We start from the raw sequence: 20,219 nt of genomic DNA, 5'->3' as shown, positions 1-20,219 counted from the left end.
CAGCAAGATTCCTTTCATGCATTGGCTAGAACTATCTGAACAAAATTCTTCTAATTTGTGGAGGTGAAAGTTTAAATGAGAAGAAAAATAATACAAGAAGCTTTGTTCGCACTCAGGACTAAACACTTCATTTAATAGATGAGGAAACTAAAATGTTTCCTGAGAGCATAACCCACAGAGGTTAAGTAAATCGTTCAAGGTTACACAGGTCACAACAGTTTCCAGAAGGATGTTGTAGGGATTTAGGGGGGTGTTTGGAGGAGACTTTTTGTCTTGACCTGTGATTTTACCAGTGTGGATAATCCCCTACTGGGAGGCAGTTAGGTGATATAGCAGAAAGAATGCCAGACCTGCAGTCAGGAATACTCATCTTTCCGAGTTCAAATCTGGCCTCAAACACTTCAATAGGTGTGGGACCTAGGCAAGTTGCTTAACCCTGTTTGCCTCAGTTCCTCATTTGTAAAATGAACTGGAGAAGGAAATGGCAGACCCCTCTAGTATCTCTGTCAAGAAAACCTCACATGGGTTCATGAATCATACATGATCAAAAAAAAACTGAACAACATAATCCCTACATAAGCAAAACTCCCCTGCAGCCCTTAGATTCAGTCACCTGGGAGACTTGTCCAGGGTTACAGAGCCAGGGGAAGGATGATAGATTTAGAGTTAAAACATCTGGGTTCAAATCTTGACTCTGGTTACTTAGAACCTAGGTGACTTTGGACAAATCGTTTAACTTCTCTGGACCTCTGTTTTCCTCATATGAAAAATGAATGGTTGGATGAGATCATCCCTTACTACTCCCTCAAACTCTGTGTATCAGCATTAGGAATTCAATGTGCATCTTTCTGACTCCAATGCTGGCCTATTTACTATAAGCATTCTTCTTTCCTTGTTACTGTCAAAACAAATTATATTTTCCTTCTGATGAATTAACATGATCATTTCATATGAAATTGAGAATTAGATAAGAGAAATACATAAAAATTCTGAGGACATATACTATGAAGTTTATTTATTATTTAGGGATTTTGTTTTGACCCCCAAAATCTACATTTGAAGAAGAATAAAAATAACCAGATAAAATCATAATAAAATTGTGATTTTTCTGCTTGTCTTTTGTGATAACTGAGTGAGTCTTTTCAAATTTTTATAATTAAGTCCATAAAATATTCTCAGTTCTTCTGAAAATCCAGTGTCTTTTAAAAAAATTATAGTTGTATGCTGAGTTGGATCCCAGACTTCATGAACATAAAGCTTAATTCCTTCTGCTTCCTTCCCAAATCATACTTCCTTCTTCTTAAAAGACTGAGGTTTCTGATCCCAGGGCTCAACTTCTGAAGAACATTAAGCTTCTCTGGCTTTCTATTAGAATTTATGTTAGAAAAGAATAATGGGACGGCTACTCTGTACGTGCCCAGGAGTACATTCCTTTCAAAGAGATAGTTTTAAGACCGAGCATTGTGAGGATAAAAAGAATTCTCCAATTTACTTTCAAAGAGGTCTGAGTATTATGCTAGCACTACCCAGTACTAATTGGAGAAGCCACATATGGTAGAGATAGGAACATTGGAAGGAGGCAAGGAACTGGCTCCTCTCAAGTAAGAAATCAACAAGCATTTACTAAGTGCCTACTATGTGCTATGCACTACACTTACAAAACACAAAAAAATAATGAGCTAGGAAATATTAAGTGCCAACTATGTGACAGGCTTTAGGCATACAAAGAATGAAACAATCCCTATTCAAATGAATTTGCATTTTAATGGGGGATACAAAAATACATAAAAGATATACATCACAAATGTTCATGTAATTAACTATAGATATATATAAAGAAGTATTAAGGCAGTTTGGGTGGGGAGGGCCCTTGTCAGTTGGGGGATCAGGAAGGGTTTCATGCAGAATACTGTACTTGAGGTGCTTCTTGAAGGAAGAGAGGAAAAGGTATGGAGGAGAGGAGGGAATTTATTCCAGGCATAGGAGGTTGTCAGAGCAAAGGTGAAAAGACAGAGGGTGGGATGTTGTGGGGAAGGGATACAGTGAAGGACAGTTTAGCTACATCCCAGAGTATGAATTGTGGGAGTATTGCCCAGTAAGGCTGACAAGTCTTAGCTCAGCCATTTCCTGCTCATGTAACTTTGGGAATCTGGGAATAAATTTGCTTTGGTCTCCTCATTCCTAAAAACCGTGGGTGTTTAACCAGATGCTAAGCACCTTGGGTCAAAGTCATGAGGTTGCTTATGCTCATAGTACCAGGTGAAAAGTCTAACATGAGTGAGCATGTGGGAATCTTAACTAGAAGTGCAAATTATTTAAATTTTGCAATGTTATTTCATATGGTTTCTATTTTGTTAAGATTTCAGTGCTAAATAAGAGTAAATGAAGTCTGATTTGGGAACTTTTTTGTATTTTCCTAGACATTCATTAGACATTTTAATATTCATCATTACATTCCAGTGATTTGAACTTCCCAGAACTCTGGCTTTTGGAGAGGTGGAGTATAATTCCACTATATTTATTTATTTATTAGTTTACATGATTCATTTCCACAAGATTTTGAGTTACAAATTTTCTCCCCATGTTTCCCCTAACCACCATCCCAAAACAGCAATTGCACTGAATGTCCCCTACCCCAATCTGCTCTCTCCTATATCCTCCCCCATTCCCCCTCCAACTTTCCTGTAGGGCACGGTGGATCTCTATGCCCCAGTGCCTGTATATCTCATTTCCCAGTTACATGTAAAATAATAATAATTATTATTATTATAATATATTTTTAAAACATTTGATTTTAAACCTTTGAATTCCAGATTCTTTCCCTATCTCCCTCATCACCTACCCTTACTGGGAAGATAAGCAATTCAATATAGGTTGTACATGTGTATCTATGCAAAACATTTCCATAGTGGATATTTTGTGAAAGACTGACTATATTTCCCTCCATCACATCCCACCCCACTTGTTCTATTCTCTACTTTGATCCCGTCCCTTTTTAAAAGTGGGTGTTTCCAACTTCCCTTCCTCCCAGCCTGCCCTCCCTTCCATCATCCCCCCTCTCATCCCCTTTCCCCTTATTTCCTTTAGGGTGAGATACCCTATTTAGTGTGTATGTCATTCCTTCCCTAAGCCAAATTCATTGAGTATAAGGTTGACTCATTCCCTTTTGCCTTCCTGTTCTTCCTCTCCATTGTAACAGTTTTCCCTTGCCTTCCTATTCAACTGGTCCTGTACCCTCTGTCTATGTATACCTGTACACATATATACATATACTCACATATGTATTCATACACCCATATACCCTCCTATATAGACATATATATGTATGCATACATATACATATATATATATACATTTCTATTCCCTTCAACTATTCTCTTACTGAGAAAAGTTTCATAAGTTACAATTATCATTTTTTCTTGTATGAATGTAAGTAGTTCAGCTTTGGTATAGGATCCTTAAGATATATTTTTCCCTGTTTACCTTCTCATGCTTCTTGTATCTGAATGTCAAATTTCTATTCAATTCTGGTTTTTTCATCAAGAATGCTTGAAAGTCCTCTATTCCATTGAATGACCATATTTTCCCCTGAAACATGATTATCAGTTTTGCTGGGTAGGTGATTCTTGGTTTTAATCTCACCTTCTTTGACCTCCAGAATATCAAATTCCAAGCCGTTCAATCCCTCAGTGTAGAAGCTTCCAGATCCTGTGTTATCCTGATTGTGTTTCCACAGTATTCAAATTGTTTCATACTGGCTGCTTGTAATATTTTCTCCTTGATCTGGGAACTCTGGAACTTGACTATAATATTCCTAGGAGTTTTCTTTTGGGGATCTTTTTCAGGAGGAGATTGGTGGATTCTTTCAACCTCTATTTTGCCCTCTGGTTCTAAAACATCAGGGCAATTTTACTTGGGCATTTCTTGGAGGATGATTTCTATGTTTTTTTTATCATGGCTGTCAGGTAGTCCAATAATTTTTAAATTATATTTCTTGTATCTGTTTTCCAGGTCAGTGGTTTTTTCTTTGATTTTTTTTTTTTGCTTTTTTTGGAGGGGAGAGGGCAGGGCAATTGGGATTAAGTAAATTGCCCAAGGTCACATGGATAGTAAGTGTGTGTCAAGTGTCTGAGGACAGATTTGAACTCAGGTCCTCCTCACTCCAGGTCTGGTGCTTTATTCACTGCACCACCTAGCCTCCCCCAGTGGTTTTTTCAATGAGATATTTCACATTGCCTTCTATTTTTTCATTTGTTTGGATCTGTTTAATAGTGTCTTGATTTCTCATAAAGTCATTAGCTTCCATTTGCTCCAATCTAATTCTGAAGGAATGATTCTCTTCAGGGAACTTTTGAGATTCTTTTTCCATCTGGCAAATTTGGCTTTTTAAGGCATTCTTCTCCTCATTGCCTTTTTGAGCCTCTTTTGCCATTTGAGCTAGTCTACTTTTAAGGTGTTATTTTCTTCAGTCAGGTTGTTGGCTCTCATTTTATAATTTTCTTGCATCAGTCTCATTTCTCTTCCCAATTTTTCCTCCACTTCTCTTATTTGATTCTCAAAATCCTTAAGCTCCTCTATTGCCTGCAAGCAGCTTATTCTTTTCTTGGAAGATTCTGGTGCAGGAGTTTTGACTTTGCTGTCTTCCTCCTGTTCCATGCCCCTATCCTTTTTGTCCCCTAAAAAGGAGTCCAAAGTCGGATTACTGTGCTTGCCTTGCTTCCCTCATTTTCTCATGTTGCAACTCTATTACTTGACTTTTGAGCTTTTTACCACAGTAGAAGTCTGCTACCAGATGGGGGAGCTTTGTCTCAATTGCTGGGGTTTTCTCAGCAGCTGGAGTTAGTAATTGGGTATTCTCTCTGAAGCCTTAACATACTCTGGCAAACTGGTCACATAACCCAGGACCTCTACCCTAGACTTCAGTGCAGATCCAAGCAGGTTAAAGCAAGAGCAATTACCCCTCAGACTGGCTGCTTGGTCCCCCTACAATCTGCAGGCCAGGAGCTCTGAAGCAGCCACACGGCGGTGACTGCACAGCCATGATACCTCAGCAGCTTCTTGCCCGGGGACAAAGGCCAACCACACTCCCAAATTCACAGGTCCCAATGTCCACACTGCAGTGACCTCTCACTTTATCCTCAGCATCTATGGGTTGATAATTCTGGAAACCTCCACAGCTGCTGGTGATCTGAAGTCCCTCCATTAGGCGGCTAGTTGTGGCCATCCTGAGGCTAAAACCTCAGGTTCATTTGGGGCTGGGCTTGGCTCCCAGAGGGCTGCACTGTCCCCTTCCTGCCTGCCTGCCAGGATGTCCTCAGCAGAACATTAGCTTCTCCATGTCATTTTGTGGGTTCTGTAGCCATGATTGGGTACAAAATGATGATTCTGACACTGCTTATGTATCCCACAATCTAAGGAATAAGTTGCAATGTTCAGTGCTTGGAATCCATTAGCTGCCACTGCACAACTGAGACTTTTTTCAATTTTCAACAAATGGCCATTCTCACTGGGGTTGCCTGTAGCTTTCATAGGCATTTACTGGCCAACTGTGGTGTTGGTGCAATGAATAGAGACCTTTGGAAATGACAGAATGCTTGACTGAGGCTTCTAAGAATGAGTCTCAAGCATGGTATGCAAATAAATCACTGATATCATTCATGTGCCCATTCCCTTGAAAGATGTAGATCATTATGCTTTTTTTTCTTGTATGACTCTTATCCATGACTCTACAAATCCTCTACATAGGGCCTACCCAAGATATTGGGAACTTTCCTTGCATTCTTTTAACATCTTAAGGTTAGTGGTAGGAAACACAGACTGTCTAGAGGTAACCATTCCCTTGGAGTCCTTCTTTTTTGATAATGTATTTATTTGATGACATAGTTTACCTCTGATTCTCTTTTGTATTTACTTATTTGTTGAAGCCTCCTCACACCTACTATGTGCTTTCTATTGCCCTTCCTATGATAACTAATATTTTTTTCTTCAGAAACTATGGTGTTCCATGACTTTTAGTCATATTGAAAAATAAAAATGGTATACTAAATTGTATTGGCCAGAAGGGACTTCATTTTAGGGAGAGGTTAAAATTCTTTTGGTCAGATTCCTTTGAATTGTGGATCTCTCTCATCTAGGAGGATCTACATTGTTCCAGATTTTTATGTTGTCTTTAACCTTCTGCTTATTTTTTTTAAAATATGTGATATTTCTCATAATCTCCTATGTTTATCACAGTGACTTTTTTAAATGATATTTTCCATTAGTTTTACCCTAGACCATCACATAATTCTTTTCTTATTCTTTTCTTTAAACCAATTGGGGTTAAGTAACTTGCTCAAGGTTACATGGCCAGTTATTTCTGGGTGTGGTGCTAAGTATCTGAGCCCAGATTTGATCCTCAGGTCATCTGGACACTGGGGCCGGTGCTCTTACTCACCATCATATAATTCTTGAAAAGTAAATCAAGTGAATACTGACTTAAACAGTCAAGGAACCCTATTCCCCAATCCCTGTTATGGCATTTCATTTATATTAGTTCAACTTCAATATGGAAATATTGTAATAAGTGTTTATGTCATTTCTTCTGTCCATATTCCATTTTCATCATTAAGCAATTGTTTAAATTGATCAGGTTGGGATTATTTTGATTAAAATGTGTTTTCTCAATTATTAAATATATAATAAATCTTTTTTCATTTGTAATAAAATCAACTCTGTTAACTACTTTATATGTCTCTCCAAAAAGAACCCATGAGCCATTCTTCCATTTAGTTACATTATTCTTGTCTCTTTTGTGCTCGTTTACTGTCACAATGCCAATATTGCTATGGTTCAGCTCCTTCAATAACATATCCAGGGGAAAGCAAAGTGGTACAATGAGGTCAGGAGGACCTGAGTTCAAATCCAGTCTCAGACACTTACTAACTATGTGACCCTATACAAGTTACCTAACCACTATTGCTTCCAAAAAAAATTTACAATATATCTGACCATTGTTATTTGGACAATGATATCATACTTAGCTAAATGATGGTAAAATTTAGCGATATAAACTGATAAATGCAATGATTTTAGCAAGCTTTGCCCCATTTTGCCGCTGAACCACTGATACTCTAGAAGCAAAGAGAAGCACTGAAAGTTATTTTGTAGTTTTCTTTGTTTCATGAATAGCCAAATAATTCATCTTCAAATATTCAGATTATTAGTTCTGAGTCTCCATGAAATAAGTCATGCTGGTTCTCAGGAAAAAGATTCACTGTCCACAGAGGCTGATATGGGGTATGGAGCATTATTTCCCTTCCCCTTCTAAAGATCTTAGGATACAAGGTTGCTGATCATTCTTTGTTTTTTCCTATACATGGATGGTATGTCTGCCACTTCTCCCATTCTTGCCCAGGGATGTAGATGAATGTTTCAAAGAAATGAAGCAGCGATTTCTCAGCTCATTGTCTTCACCTACCCAAATTCATCACGTTGCTGATGTAACTTTAGTTTACTTCTCTTGAAGTCCCAAAATTATAAAGCATTTAATTGGTTTGAATAAACTTAATAGAAACAGAAGCATCTCTTGCATATAACAGATTTCGATTATGCATTTCTCTTCCGTCGTTAGACCTAACCTATCAGAAAAAGAGAAATTGTTTATTCGATGAAGTTGTTTCCAGATCCAGATGCTGGTACTTGTATGAAGCCAAGGACCATGACAGTAGGGATCACCATATTCATAACCGTTCCAGCTTCCACTAAAACATTGGGCTAATTTAGAACTGACTTGGAGCACTATAGAAACTCGAGGTTTCTTCTTCTGCTTGTGCCCCTATGAATGAACAAGTCATGAGATATTTTGGAATGACTTCAGTGGTCCTCATAAGACTCAGTTCCTTTGTTTCATGACATTTTGCCTCCCCTATAAAATGAGAAACAATAATGTGTTGCCTGGCTCATAGTAGGTGCTTAACAAATACTTCTTTCCTTTTTATATTCCTGTTCTTTAAAGTGGAACAAAACCCATTGACTTTGTTCATAGAAGGAAATCATCAATGGCTATTTTAGGCCTTGAAGGGCAGTATAAGGAGATGAGCAAGCTATTGAGGAAGCAACCATCACCATTGTTCTTCTTTCAATGATCTTTTTGGATAACTTGGATAGCTCTTGCACAGTTAAACTCTGCTTGGATATAAAAGCTAGCTAGAATTTGTGTCATGATATGAGATTTGCAAAGCACTTTATAAATATTGGCTTGTTTAAACCTAACTACACCCCCAGGAGACAGGTGTTATTATTCTCCCTATTTTACAGAGGAGGAAGCAGGGGCAAAGGTTAAATGACTTGCCCAGAATAACCCAGGTGATAAGTGTCTGAGACTATATTTGAAATCAAGTCTTCCTAACTCCAGGTTCAACACTCTATCCACTATATCACTTAGCTGCCTGCATAGTATGCATATCCTTACCTCAATTACAGGCTGGATGACTCCTTATTGGGCTCTATAAAGGTGCTTCTTATCCAAAATCAGATTGGATTAAATGGTTTCTTTGATTGTTGTTCAGTCATTTCAGCCATATCAGACACTTTATGACTCCATTTGGGTTTTTTTAAAACAAGATACTGGAGTGGTTTGCCATTTTAAACTGATGAGGAAACTGAGGTAAACAGTTAAGTAGGGGAGGCTAGGTGGGGCAGTGAGTATAACACTGGCCCTGAAGTCAGGAGGACCTGAGTTCAAATCCTGACTCAGATACTTAATACTTACTTGCCATGTGACCTTGGGCAAGTCACTTAACCCCAATTGCCCTCCAAAAAGCAAAAAATAAATAAACTGTTAAGTAGCCTGCGAGGGTCAGACAGCTAATAAGTGTCTGAAGTCAAATTTGAACTCAGGTCTTCCTGACTACAGGGCCAGTGCTCTCTATCCACTGCACCATCTAGCTGCCTTTAGATGGTCTCTAAGATCACTTAAAACTCTGATATTCTGGGATTTTGTAAAAGTGAACAAATCACATTTCTGGGCCAGATATTTTTTTTCCAGATCTGGTCACAAAGACCCTATTACTGATAACCAAGGGGTAATGGGAAGTATTCACATTCCTTTAGTCTATATCTCAAATCTTTTTAAGCTCTTATAGACTAGACTAGATAGATAGATAGATTGATAGATAGAGATAATAAATATAATTATATATAACATATATTCACATAAATATATACATATGTGTGTACATACACATACATACAATCAAATGCACCTTCAGTTGTTAATCTATTTTCTTTTAAATCTAATACCACTTGTTCATTAGCTGGAGATGACTATAGAGGATATGCTCAGTGACTCCTGTATCTGAAATCTGAATCCTATCTGTCTATTAATCAGTATCTGAAAGAATGATTCTCAACTTTTCAAATCCACTTATTTTTTTTTCTAGAAAGAAGCATTGGCAACCATCTGTGTATGTCTTCTATTAATACCCAGCATGGCACACCATAAGGATGTCAGAGTAACCTGGCCATTCATTTGGCCCTCTCCATAGGAGACATGACATGCTGTTTTTTATCATCTACTCTTACCTGCTGAGCTTTCCAATTGCCACAAGCCATTATCAAAATTTAATGTAGCATCCAAAATGCCATTTTAAAATTTAATTTCTACCACTCCGTTACTGGCATTCCCACCTAATACCCCTGAAAAAAGTCTGGAATGGAATGCTTTTATTTTAACATATTCTGATAAAGTTGATTAATTTTATTTTGTTCAAAATGGCCTACTTGCCTGAAAAACTGTATTAATTAAATTATTCAGAAGAAAATCAACCATATATTGGTATTCTATATTATTTGAATAGGGATTTTTTTAAAAAGGAAATAACCCAGAAGAATAAATCTAGAGACTATTTAAAACCATCTTAATGGTAGCCCAGGATGAATGTGGTCCTTGGATAAAAATATATACAAGCAAACAAGCATTTAATGGCTAAACACAAAATAAAGTAGGCATCTTTCAAAATGCAGAATGATTGCTCAAGTGAGGCGATTAGGGAAACCTGCAGTGTTCAGGTCAGATGAAAAGTAAAAGTTCAGTCAACTGAAAAATTATTCAAGGACCATTTTGTAAGAGGCACCAGAGTCAATAAGTTATTCTTTAAATAAATCAAAAAGAAGTAACTGTAGGGCCACTTGATGATCATAGGGGAAAAAATAACTCAGGGTGATAAGGAAACAGCAAAGAGATGTAAACATTTTTTTTCTTTGATATTTTAGGGGATAGGAAGGAAGACAGGGAGATTCTTGCTGCTCAATTATCATTGATAATAGGCATATTGGAGAGGTATTTATGTCAGATGGTACCAAATGGACAGGACATTTTAGGTTTATTTGAAAAACTTGTAGATAAATCACCAGGACCTATTGGCATCCAGACAAATGTTCTAAAAGCACCTAAATAGAATCACTGCTAGCCCAAACATGTAAGCAACCTTTCATTACATCCAATCATTCTATCAGAGATTGGCAGATTGTCTCTTGTACCCCCATTCACAAAGCATGGTACCAGAGTGAATTCTGAACACTACAGAACAATGAGGTTCATTTCTCTTTTCAGCAAATTGGGTGAATTTACAAGAGGTAGGATAACAAATTCTCCAATAAGATGCATATGTCTATAATGAAGGATCGTGGTACATAGTAGATAATGTGTTGACCTGGTACACCCAGATTCAAATCCCACCTGTTTCAATAATTGACTAGCTGTGTGACAATTGACTAATTTTTTTTAAGCAATTGGGGTTAAGTTGATGATCAAGGTTACATGGCCAGTTATTTCTGGGTGTGGTACTAAGTATCAGAAGCCCAGATTCAATCCCAGGTCATCCTGACTCTGGGGCCCGAGCTCTTACTCACTGAGCCACCTGGCCGCCCCTAATTGACTAATCTTTTAATGTCTTTGAGTCTCAGTGTCCTAATTTGTAAAATTGGGATAATAATTCCTGTAGTCTCCCCATTTTGTAACTTTGGCATCATCTTTGACTCTTCACTGTCATGAATTCCGGATGTATAATCAGTTCTCAAATCTGTTCACAATTCTTTAATCTGGCTCCTCTCCACTCATACAGCTACCACCATTGTTCAGGCCTTCATCTTTTTCTGAGACTTCAATGGATTTCTCATTGGTATCCCTGCATCAAGTATCTCCTCAATCCAATATACCCTCCATATAACTACCAATATTATTTTCCTTCAGCAAAGAGCTGGACCATGTCAGTCCCTTACTCACTAAACTCCATGAGCTCCTTAAGACAATATGAGAACCCATGTGTGTGGCTTTTAAAACCCCTCACACCCTCACCCCAATCTATCTTTCCCATCTCATTAAATATCATACCTCCACTTCCACACTACAATTTAGGAAAGCACTACTTTTTTCCTGATCTATCATTATATTTTCCATTTCTCTGACTTTACACTGATCATCTCCCATTCCTGGAGTGCAGTGTTTCCTCAATTCTGCATCAAAGAATGCCTCATTCTTTCAAGGTTCAATTCAAGCACCAACTTCAACAAGAAATCTCTTCTAATCTCCCTAATTACTAGTGTCCTCCCTGTCAAGCTATTCTGTAACAATTTTGTATTCATTTCCTAGATATTATTTTCTTATTAATAATTATTAATCTGATAATATTAAAAGTAAAATGCAAATAACTCGCATTTATATAGAACCTTAGAGTTTGCAAAGTATTTTACAAATATTATCACATTTGATCCTTACATATATACATTTTGTTTCCTAGTAAAATGTAAGATCCTTGAGTGTAGGGATTATTTCATTTTTTGTCTTTGTATCCCTAGTGCCTAGAAGAATACTTGGTACATGATAACTCCTTAATAAATCTTCCTCCATTGATTGATTTATACCTTACAGAATTTATTGTGAGGCTCAAATAAGATATTGACAATGAAGTGCTTATAAATATATTCATCCTCATAGAATCAAAAGATGCAAAATTCACATATGTTAAAATGATTTTTGCAGCTTATGTGGATGTTGCCCCATCAGGATGTAGGCATCCTTTAATGCTAACAACCATACAAACAATAACAATTACACTGTTAATAGTAGTTGATAAAGTACCTTAAATCCTGCCAAGGTCTTTCCATATATAAAGCATCCTAAACATACTATTCAAAGCCATTTCGGCTGCCTGACCCCGGCCTCACTATCAGTTACTCTCATGAGGATTAAATAAATATTTCCAACATTGTTCCATTCATGGCCTCCAAGAGGGTCAACATCTATCTAGTCAGCTAGGACAACTTGAAACAGATGCTGAATTGATCAGTTTCTACTCCTCCCCAAAGACTGCCACAGGCAATTTGGATCCCAAAACTGTTTCCTCTCCCAACCACTATCCCCTACTGCCACTTGCCCCTTTTTTGCTTCATCTCCAGCATCTTCTGTCTCACCACTAGTTTACTCCTTCCCGGTTTCATTGAGTCATCAGACAAATGGCTCCAGGATCAACAAAAATTTTTCTCCAAGAGAAGCCATTCTCTTCTATTTTGACAGCTAGCATTTTTATCCTATGTTACTGTTCACCAAGTACTTTGCATATGGTATTTTATTTTATCCTTAACACAATCCTGTGAAGTAGGTACTATGATTGTCCCCATTTTACAGATGAGAATACTGAAGGCTGCCAGAGGTTAAGCAACTTAACAAGGGTCACCTAGTTAGTAAGAGTCTAAGGCAGGATTTAAATTCAGGTCCTCCTGTCTCCACATTGAGCACTCTATGCACTGAAACACTTCTACCGGTATATGCCACAGATCTCCTTCTTCTCCCAAAGTTCAATTGTTAGCAGTCTGAGACCATGTCTATCCTGTTCTTTGTCTTTAAAAAATGACTGCAATGTTGTGGCCATCTCCGACCCAAAACTTAAATGGAGCAAAATGTAATCTTAGTTACAAAAGGAAATGAATATGACCTTGGGCTGCAGTAAAAGAAGCATGTTTTCCAGCTCTATGGAAGTCTCCTGGTACTCTGAACTTGACAGAAACCATGTTTGCTTGCAATCACCACATTTTAGGAATGTTGCTGAAGAGTCGTGCAATATTCAGATGAAGACCACCAGAAAAGTTGAAGAAAGAATGGAAGTGAGAGGGGATTCCAGACTAGAGGAGACTTACTAGGAAAGTGATCGTTGTCATCAAATTGTTGTTTCATTCTTCATTCTAGAAGAGGACCAATGACACCATGAAGGTGACGTCTTGACTTTCATGTGAATTGGAAGTGAGTGGGGCAGAGCTGTGCAAAGTCTCAGTCTTACTCTCTCCTCCAAAGTCATTGGAGTCCAGAGGCAAGAAAAAAGTCAAGATGACTGGCAATGGCCCAGGATGCGTCAAGTATTAGAAAAGCTGTCGTATAGAAAAGACATTGAACATATTATACAGGACCCCAGAAGGCTAATTGGATGTTATAAAGAAGTTGCTTCAGGCTCAATGTCAGAAAAGCCTTCTTCCTAATTAGGAGTAATTAGGGAATGGAATCCTTCTGAAGGCAATGATTTTTCCCCCATATTGGAGGTTTTCAGGCAAAAGTTTAATGAGTCAGTGATAAAGGGGAATTTTGTTCCATGGTGACTAGAACTAAAGTCTGAAGTCCCTTCCAATTTCAAAATTCTGATTCTGTCAAGGCTCTATGGGAATATACAAATATCTAATCCCCTTCCCTAGATACAACTCAACCTCCTGGGTACTAATTTGGTCGCCTGCCACCTTACCTCCTAGTGGGGTTAATAACAGAATTTATTTTCTATGTCAGCTCCATTCAATTTAAAGCTTATCTCAATCAAGCATATTATTAATTATATCCATTCCATTTGAAACTAAGCACATCTACCACTGTAATGGACATCAGATTGACCAAGCATGCCTGTTGAGATGATGTGATTGAGGGCCATAAAGTAGTGAACTAGAGAATTGTATAGTTTATTATGAACATTCCTTCTATTCCCCAAATGTGAAAAGGGGGAGCAACTGGTGGGCTTTCAGATGGCAGCGGATGGAAAACGAGTAAAAAGGACTTCTTTTATGGAGTGCATAATTAGCCTTCAGAAGCGACCACTGAAGGATATTACTCAGGCTAATATTTTAGGAAAGTTTCAAGATCAGAATAAGAATAGCATCTGTGGGCTCACCAGTTAGATTGGAATTTATAGGCCTGTCAATCCTCATGCCCTGAGCCATAAAGCAATCAGCAGTTGGTACAGGGAAATAATCCATCCCTATAGTACAGTCAGGCACAGATAGAATATGGGCCAGTTGTAGATGGTGTAAGGATACGAGAGAACCCAGCAAAGTGTTCTATCCAGGCCACTGCCAAGGTTGAGATCATGTCTGAGCTAGACAAGTCAGCCCACTATTTACTGGCTCAGGACTGCTGGAGTCTTCCTGTGTCCACCTATCCTTGCTGGTCAAGGAAAACTCATTTTCCTCAGCCTATTGGCTTGGTTTCTGTTGCAAAGCATTCAACTGAGTGGGCACCTATGCAGATTAGCAGGGATATGGGTAGGCTATGTCTGGGAAAGTCAGGCTGACTTTCATCTCTAATGTTGCTTTACCCTAAAGACCCTTTCCCCAACTTTCAACCCTTCCCCCAGCCTGTGGTAAGAATGAGAACAATGGAAGTGATTGTAGTTTGCTACTTTAGGAACAGCCCAGCAGGTCTAGTTATTAGAGCCCCTGCTGACACTCTAAATCCTTTCTGTTCAGACTGACAGATTCAGGTCATGCTACAGATGTCACAAATAGGGGGAAAAGTACTACCAATCTTCCTGTTATTGGGGCAGATTTACTGTTTCATTCTTTTAATAAATGTTCAAAAAGAAACACAAAAGCAACACTGAGGTCAGAACTGGGGATTGCAAGGAGCAGGGTGAGTACTTTATTTCTCTCTTATAAGGTCTGTAAAGTAACTACTCTCCTGGTTTTGTGTTCACCTGCCAGGAATGAGACCAAAATGAATAATCCCTTAGGAACCTCGGGTACAACAATTTAAGAGAAAACCAGTTCCTGAACTGAGTAACATATGTCCCCATGGGAAAGAAATTAGCCGCCAAGCCAAAATCTAGTAAATCACGAAGTGTGAAAAAGCTTCTTCTTGGAGTTTGTCTGGAAAAGATGCAGGCATTTCAGTGGTTTGTGAGCTATTTTGAGTCAACAGGTCAATTATGACAACCGAGAAAACAATTTTGATAGTTGTTGCTATTTAGTTGTGTACAATTCTTTGTGCCTCCATGGACCATAGTACACCAATTCTGCCCATAGGGTTTTCTTGGCAAAGATACTAGAGTGGTTTGCCATTTCTTTCTCCCGTGGATTAAGGAAAACAAAAGTTAAGTGACTTGTCCAGGGTCACACAGATAGTAGGTTTCTAAGGCTGGACTTGAACAAAGGTCTTCCTGACTCCAGGTCCAGTGCTTTATTCACTGAGTCACCTAGCTGGCCAATTTTGATGGTAGGCTTCATTAAAAAAGTGACTAATATTAGGGAACTGGCTGTTCTGATGTTCTCCACTCTTGTCAGATACAATCTGGGATATTGGATTCAATCAACAGTATTTATTAGTTGAATACTATGTGCCAGTCACTATTCTAGTGTTTAGTTGTAAGTCCCAAGAAAGTCAGTAGAGTATAGCAGATATAGAGATGGCCTTGGAGCCAGGAAGAAGTGGGATCAGGTCCCCCCAATCCTTACATCCATGGGTTATGTGATCTTGAACAAGTCAGTGACATAGCTTCTCAGTGCTCTGGGAAGTTCTCTAAGGCTAGAGATTACAGAGAAGTGGCCAACCTGCACTGGTAGAGGGGTTTTGTCCTCATCAGGGAGTCTCCTACACTAATAAAATCACAGCATTTAAAAATAAGCAAAGAGAGCAAAATCTCTCCTATAAACAGGGAACCTGCTCTTTACATACTAATACCTAACCCAAGACAAGTCATGCAAAAATTCATGCGAAGAGGATGGGAGATTTGTTATTTAATCAATTAGCATCTCCTAACTACATAATATGTACATAGACACTGTACTGTATGCTGAAGATACAAAGACATAAAAAGGTAGTCCCTCATTTCAAAGTACAAATAATTTGTCAGGAAGACAGCACATGCACATCTATATCTCTACCTATAATTATACCATTTACATATATATACTCACTTCTATATATCTGTATATGATATATGTGCATATGGATACACACGTGTGTACATACATACACACACATATATGTACCTATGTTTATGTGAGTACTTATGTTTAGGCATATTGGAGATAAATATCTGGTGTTTGGGAGAATAATAGCATTGTTATCATTTGCCAAGCTCCCCAAATGCCCAAATTTTATGGGGTTACACATTCTTTCCTGACAACCAATTAGTTTCAGCTACTACCTGGACCTTGACCCACTCTATCAGATGATTTCCAGGAAAAGATTTCCCTGCATGCTTCTCCATTTATACTTGCATTTATACCAAGACAGAATGGGAAAAGAGCTTGGTCTCACTCTGAGCAAAAACCATAAAAGAGGAAAATGTCTTTGAGCTGTCTAGGTTATCTAAGAGAATGACTGTTCTGAAAAACTAATGAAAGCTGGGCTTCAAGGCCCAAACAAAGAAAAAAATGCATCTGAAGAGGCAGAGGAGAATTCTGACCTGTGGGGTGGATTAGTGGAGGAAGTATGTGACTCAGAGTAGGATGGGAAAAATAAGGACCACATAGGCTTGTGGAGTCAAAGAAGAGGTTGACAGGGGCTAAGAGGCCACCTATGGCAATCCCTTCACTTTATAGGTGAGAAACTAAGGCCCAGGGAGTTTAAAGGACTGGCCCAATGTCACCCAGATAGGAGGATCATAGGGTTCATACACTTAAAACTGAAAAAGATTTTTCAGTGGCAGTTTAGTCCAATCCCCTCATTTACACATGGGAAAGCTGAGGCATGGAGAATATTTCATGAAGTAACTTGAACAAGGTTACAGACCAAGCTAGGATTCAAACTTCAGTTATCCTATGTCAAAACCAAAGTTATTTCACTGTGCAGCAGTCTCAGTATAAGGTTCTTCCCATAAAAGGAAGAACTATGCCCTCCATGGAAGAAACATCTGATAGTACTCCAAGAATGATGCTATGGTGAAAACCATCAAATGAAAGTCAAAGAAAGAAGAGATGAGCTGTGGTGCAGAAAGCCACAGCTCCTGAGTTGGGCTGAGGAAGCAATTTGGTTTCTGTCCAGAGTAGTTAACTTATTGAGGGGCACACAACAAAAACAAAAAAAAGCTCTTTTATCTTCCCAGGGAATGTACTTGAAACTTCATAGAAAGGCTTTCAAGATTTTTTTTCTATTTCTATTTTACTCTCTGGTTCTAGAATATCAGGGCAATTTCCCTTGATAATTTCTTGAAAGATGATGTGTAAGCTCTATCTTTTATCGTGGCTTTTAGGTAGTTCAATAATTTTAAAATTATCTTTCCTGGATCTATTTTCCATGCCAGTAGTTTTTCCAATGAGATATTTAACATTGTTGTCTATTTTTTTCATTCTTTTGGATCTGTTTTATAATATCTTTATTTCTCATAAAGACATTAACTTCCATTTGCTCCATTCTAATTTTGGAGGAATTATTTTATTCAGTGAGCTTTTGAACTTTCTTTTCCATCTAACCAGTTCTGCTTTTTAAGGCATTCTCCTTGTTGGCTTTTCGGACCTCTTTTGCCATTTGAGTTAGTCTATTTTCTTAAGGTGTTATTTCCTTTGGAGTCTTTAGTAAGCTGTTGGTTTATTTTTCATGATTTTCTTGCATCACTCTCATTTCTCTTCCCAATTTTTCCTCTACTTCTCTTACTTGAATTTCAAAATCCTTTTTGAGCTCCTCCATGGCATGTGACTAATTCATATTTTTCTTGGGGGCTTTTGATGCAGGATTTTTGACTTTGTTGTCTTCTTCTGGTTCTATGTTTTGATCTTTGTCACCAAAGAACTATTTTATAGTCTGATTTCTTTCCTTCTGTTTGCTCACTTCCCCAGCCAATTACTTGACTTTTGAGCTTTGTCATGTTATAACTCTGCTTCCAGAGTGGAGAGTGCTGTGTCCCAAATTTCTGGGGTTTTGTGCAGCTATTGTCAGAGTTACTTCTAGGCACCTGTCTCAGAACTGTGAGGAGGATTCCCTCTCCCCTGCCACCACAAACTCTGCCATACCAGCACTCTTCCTCATCCCAGGACCTCCACCCAAGACTGCACTCCAGATCCAAGTAGGGCAATGCAAGAGAATCCTCATGTGGCACTGGCAAAGAGATTCCTGCAATTGCCCTCTGATCAGCTGCTTGGGCCTCCCACCATCTTTTGACCTGGCACTCCAAAAGCAGCAGCTACTGCTGCCACTGCCACTGCTGCCACTGTTGCCTCTACAGCCATCAGCACCTCCACTGCCCTGGGTGAAGGGGCCGGGACAAAGCTATTCTCTCACTCAAGTTCAACAGAGTTTCCCCTATGATCTTTTACTTTCTCTTTGGCATTTATGGGTTAACTGGTCTGGGAAACACCACAGCTGCCAGTGATTTAGTGCCCTAAGGTCTGCTCTGGCTGGTCTGTGCCACAGGTCTTTGCTGGCACAGCCCACAAGGGATTGCACTCTGTTCCCCGCCGAGTACAATAGACCCTTCCTTTTGGCTTCTCAGGCTTCCTTCAGCTGGAGATGTATTTCACTCTTTCAATTTATGGGTTCCGTAGCTCTAAAATTTGTTTACAGTTATTTTTCACAAGTGTTGGAGGTAATTGGGGGACAAGCTCAAACAAGTCCCTGCTTTTATTTCTTCCCTTAAAAGGAAGAACTATGCTCCACCCCACCCCAAGATCTTTCAAATCCAGTGATCATACCCTTGACACCTATTTGCACCTCTCTGGACCTCAGTTTCCTCCTCTGTAACATGGTGTTTGGACTAGCTAAGGTCCTTTTAGATCTTGCAAGATGACTGTGAAATCATAGACAAGATGCTAAGACATATAATTGGCACTTTATTCACCATTGGCAATTGAAGAAAGGGGTTTGAGGGGACAAAAGGACATATTTGATCAGTGACAGTTAAAAATCTTGGTAGACAAAAATTTGGCAAAATAGGGTACTGTTCATAACCTCCTTTGGATATTAGTAACATTCTGTGAACCTGAACAATTCCTTTAATCTCTGGCAGCCTTACTGTCTTTGTACATAAAAGAGGGATCATGAGACCAATACCACTTACCTCATGGAGTTACATGATCAAACTAGATAATTTATGTAGAGTGTACTGCATATCTCAAAATTTTATATACATAACAGTTAACATTATTTTTAATGTTATATGACTACTAGGCAATGTCCCCAAAGAGATCAAAGAAAGAGGGAAAGAATTTATATATACAAATGTATTTATAGCATCTCTTTTCATGATAGCCAAAAATGGGAAAGTAAGGGATTGTTCTCCTATTGGAGAATAGATAAACAAATTGTGGTCTGTGAATGTAATGGAATATTATTGTGCCATAAGAAATAATGGAACGCACACTGTCAGAAGGAACTGGGAAGACCACTGTAAGTAAACTTAGAGGGAAGAGAACAGATTTGGCACTGATGACAATGTTGCAGAGGAAAACTACTTTGAAAGACGCTTGAACATCAGTTGATGCAATGAAAAAGCATGAGTTGAAAGGATTGAAGATGAAACATGCCACTCATATCCTGCCAGAGAAGTAATAGACTTAAAATGCAGAGAGAGACATACATTTTTGGACATGGTCTATGGGGGAATTTGTTTTTTCTGGATTATGTATACTTAATGGTCTTGTTTCTCTTTATTTTTTTGTTGTTCAACAGAGGGGGTGGGTAGGAGGGACAGCTAAAATGGAAAAAAAAGAGAGGGGAGAAAGTCATCCCAGAAAAGAATTTGTATTTCTGGATCACAGCTTAAAATAAAGGAATGATAAATTCTTGGCTAGGGATGTAATGTTCCTAGTAAGTTCTTACAAAACTATATTTGTCTGGAGTCTTAGAAATTTAATCAAGAAAGCTTGAAACAAAAAAAAATTAAGGAGAGTAGTAATCTGTAAAATTAGTTTTACTTAGATATAAGATAGATAGATAGATAGATAGATAGATAGATAGATAGATAGATAGATAGATAGATAGATAGATAGAT

The 20,219-nt window shown here is 38.3% G+C and overlaps 2 long non-coding RNA genes across 2 annotated transcripts in view; one reads left to right on the top strand and one right to left on the bottom strand.

Annotated features, from left to right (window-relative positions):
• Window positions 1-20,219, top strand: part of LOC138174473 (uncharacterized) — a 140,734-nt gene that overhangs the window by 91,466 nt on the left and 29,049 nt on the right. The window lies entirely within an intron of this gene.
• LOC138174471 (uncharacterized) overlaps window positions 7,163-20,219 on the bottom strand; it is a 60,871-nt gene continuing 47,814 nt past the window's right edge. The window contains exon 5 of the long non-coding RNA XR_011171727.1: window positions 7,163-7,619. This is a non-coding gene — a long non-coding RNA (uncharacterized lncRNA). The remainder of the gene's footprint in view (window positions 7,620-20,219) is intronic.

Source organism: Petaurus breviceps, unplaced genomic scaffold, assembly GCF_028583685.1.
Source record: "Petaurus breviceps papuanus isolate PSGF00001 unplaced genomic scaffold, PetGlider_PUasm1.0 688, whole genome shotgun sequence".
Taxonomy (NCBI): domain Eukaryota; kingdom Metazoa; phylum Chordata; class Mammalia; order Diprotodontia; family Petauridae; genus Petaurus; species Petaurus breviceps.
This window is presented reverse-complemented; position numbering and strand designations above follow the sequence as displayed.